Genomic DNA, 2,926 nt, shown 5'->3' on the forward strand with positions numbered 1-2,926 from the left:
GCCTTGCACTCAGAGAAAACATGTTTTAAGTTTCCCTGAAAAGTTTCTTCAGGTCCCATTCTCAACAGGAAGCTGTTTTTAGATTTGTAGGATCAGCCTCTTTGTTGCTGACGAATAGCGTTTTATTATCTCCACAGGTCATTGATCTGCCAATCAGTTAGCACTCCTTCCCTTTCTGCTGAAATTATGAGGTGCTAATTGAGCCCAACTAGCCACCAAAAACTGTTTTTTGAAGAACTCCACCTTCATTAACGTCCTACTTTATCCTTTAATTTTTTGCTACAAGTGGAGCTGTTGCAAAATGCAGTTGTAGTGAAATACTGTTTATTTTTACTACATAATGTGCATGATCACCTCTTCTTCTTTCCTCCCGTTTGCACTCTCTGGATTCCCATGACAACTGAGCCGTTTGAAGACAGTTGTTCAGAGGGAGTCCTATGATTATCACACATCTTCTCCATCTCGCAGAGTTGTTATGTCTGCTTTCCTGCTGCCGCTTTGCTCTTGATGTTTCTCATGAAAGGGTTGGGGAGAAAACAGACTCTTAGCTTTATTCTGGCTAAGTGTCATCTGGGTCTACTTAGAAAGCTGCGAGGCTGTTAGCACTGCTGACAGCGTTGTCATGTTTTCCTAAATTGATTCACTGTGTGATTACTCGGCATTCGTTGTTCCCTATCAGAGACAAGATGCAAGAAATAGAATAAAATTAGATCTTATATATGCAACAAAAAAAAGAAAAATTGCTTGCACAAGTGGAAACATGGTGTGAAAATTCTTGTTTATACCCTCACTTACTCCTATAGACTAATTAATTGCCAGGAAGTGTTGAGTAATTTAAATTGCAAATCAGCTTTCCCCCCTTTTGTGATTAATTTTTCATTGTTCCACCGAGGGAAAAAGCCAACAGTGTATTTTATCTGATACAAATTGTACTAAAGAAGACGGTTTGTGTGTGAACTGAGGAAGATCAGGTGCAGTCGTTATCTTGTAACATTAATTAAGATTTCTCTCGGCTTGGCATCACCTTTCCTGTCAACGATCCGCTCACCATGACAGAGGTCTCTCCCTCTTTCCGTCTCTCCTCTTTCGTTTTTGGCTCCGTTTATTTCAGCTCTGGGTTCAGTTTCTGCCAAGTTTTTCCAGGTCCTGAACTTCTGTTTCAATCAGAGACTAATTAAGCTTAGGGATGGAAAAGGGTTTTTCTTTTCCAGCTGGATTTATTTTCTGAGTGAGAAAAGCTGAACCTGAAACCTTGTGATGACTTACCATGAAGTTTGTGTCGAGAAAAATGAAATAATTCGTTCCTCTGAAATCTAACCGACAGATTGTAATTTACTTTTCATGTTGAAGACTTTTAATCCCATGAGATTGGTGGGGAAAAGGAACAAAAATAATGAGCTGGTTTGACATGACCAGCAAGTACTGTACATTTTCAAAAAGTGTTTATTACTAAGGAAAATAAAACTGACCTTTCCTGATCGGAGCTGCTGTTTGAAAGTGCTGGGTGACCTTCAGAGCAAACTGCCAGTTTGAGATGAAAGTTTTAAGTTTTGAATGAATGGAGTCAGACGGCTGGAGCATTTCTCTGCTCCACTCAAAGCAAAACAAAGAAGAGACCAAAGGAAGGCTTCCCTCAGTGAACCACTGCACTCTGTGCTGCCACTGGATTCTGAGTCGCTCCGGAAAAACCAGTCGGTTAAGACTAACCGTTCAACGAGGTCCGAGTTTGTGCTGCTGAATGTTTACCTGTTACTGAGTGACAGGGTGACTTGTTGTTGATCCAAATACTGCAGAAAAAATGGGACATTCATTATTATTTATCTCCCAGCAATATGATTGTATAGCAGAAAACATCGACAGTTTTACTAAGGAAAGGACAGAGTTGTAGTTTGTATTAATGTTTTCAGTTGTTTGGAAATTAGCCATTTCAAAAACCTCCAGAATGTAATGTTACAGTTCAGCACTGCCCGTTACCTAGCAACCCCAGCAGAATTCCGCCCATTACCTAGCAACCCAAGCAGAATTCCACCGGTTACCTAGCAACCCCAGCAGAATTCTGCCCGTTACCTAGCAACCCAAGCGGGGCTCCAGAATGTTTGTTCAGCTGGTTTTATGGGGCGTTCACACCAAACGTGTTTCGAGTGTCAGGCACGTCTGGTTTACGTTCAAGGTCTATGTGGAGGCGAGTCTGTGATTTGAAACGTTTTGAGTGTTCGACGCGCGTCCGATGCTGGAGTTGGAAAATCTGAACTTTTGTCGCTCGACGCGGAGCGTCAACCAGCACGTAGTTTTGTATTTTCCAACGTGAAATATGAACAGAAAAACTATGGAGGATAAACTAATTGTTGCTGTTTGCTCTCGTCCTATAATCTACGACCAATCAAGTGATGACTGCAGAGACGGGGAGAGAAAGGGCCTCGCTTGGAAGAGGATCAGCGACGAAGTTGGAATGTCGGTTCAGTTAGAACTTTTACTATCTGATTATATTTCCCCGCATTTGAGCTATCCAAAACCATCCACCATAAACGTAGAGCCACGTTAAATAAATGTATTTATGTAGAGAAAATATGCAGGAGACTGTGGAAGAGTTTGAGACACGTATGTCGAGGAGTTTAATCTCAACGTGCGTCTAGAGCGATTTTGACGCATCTGAAGCAAAATGTCAAGCGTCGAACTTGAAGCATTTTTGACGCTCCACTTGAATGCACCATTACTGCTGCATGTGCTGTACAATGGCTGCTGGAAAAGACAAGGGTTTTGTTGTTGATTTACCATTCAGAAACGACTTGTTGCATTCTTGTTGGTTGTGCAGGAGGCTCCACTTCTGCTTTTTAAGGTTTTAAAAGCAGAGGTGCAGCCATTTTCACGTGCTAGTGTAAACATCGAATTAAGAGGGCGTGGCCAGCAGCAGATTATTTGGATTTAA

General features: G+C 41.7%; 1 long non-coding RNA gene across 1 annotated transcript; it reads right to left on the minus strand.

Moving 5' to 3' along the window:
- Positions 1 to 379: 379 nt before the first annotated feature.
- On the minus strand, positions 380 to 1,352 carry LOC103461125 (uncharacterized). Its single transcript, XR_533052.1, has 3 exons — positions 1,267 to 1,352; positions 1,049 to 1,154; positions 380 to 672 (listed from the first exon to the last, which is right to left on the minus strand). It is a non-coding gene; the product is annotated as an uncharacterized LOC103461125 (long non-coding RNA).
- Between the last annotated feature and the right edge of the window lie 1,574 nt (positions 1,353 to 2,926).

The sequence above is a fragment of the Poecilia reticulata genome, unplaced genomic scaffold (assembly GCF_000633615.1).
Source record: "Poecilia reticulata strain Guanapo unplaced genomic scaffold, Guppy_female_1.0+MT scaffold_638, whole genome shotgun sequence".
NCBI lineage: Eukaryota > Metazoa > Chordata > Actinopteri > Cyprinodontiformes > Poeciliidae > Poecilia > Poecilia reticulata.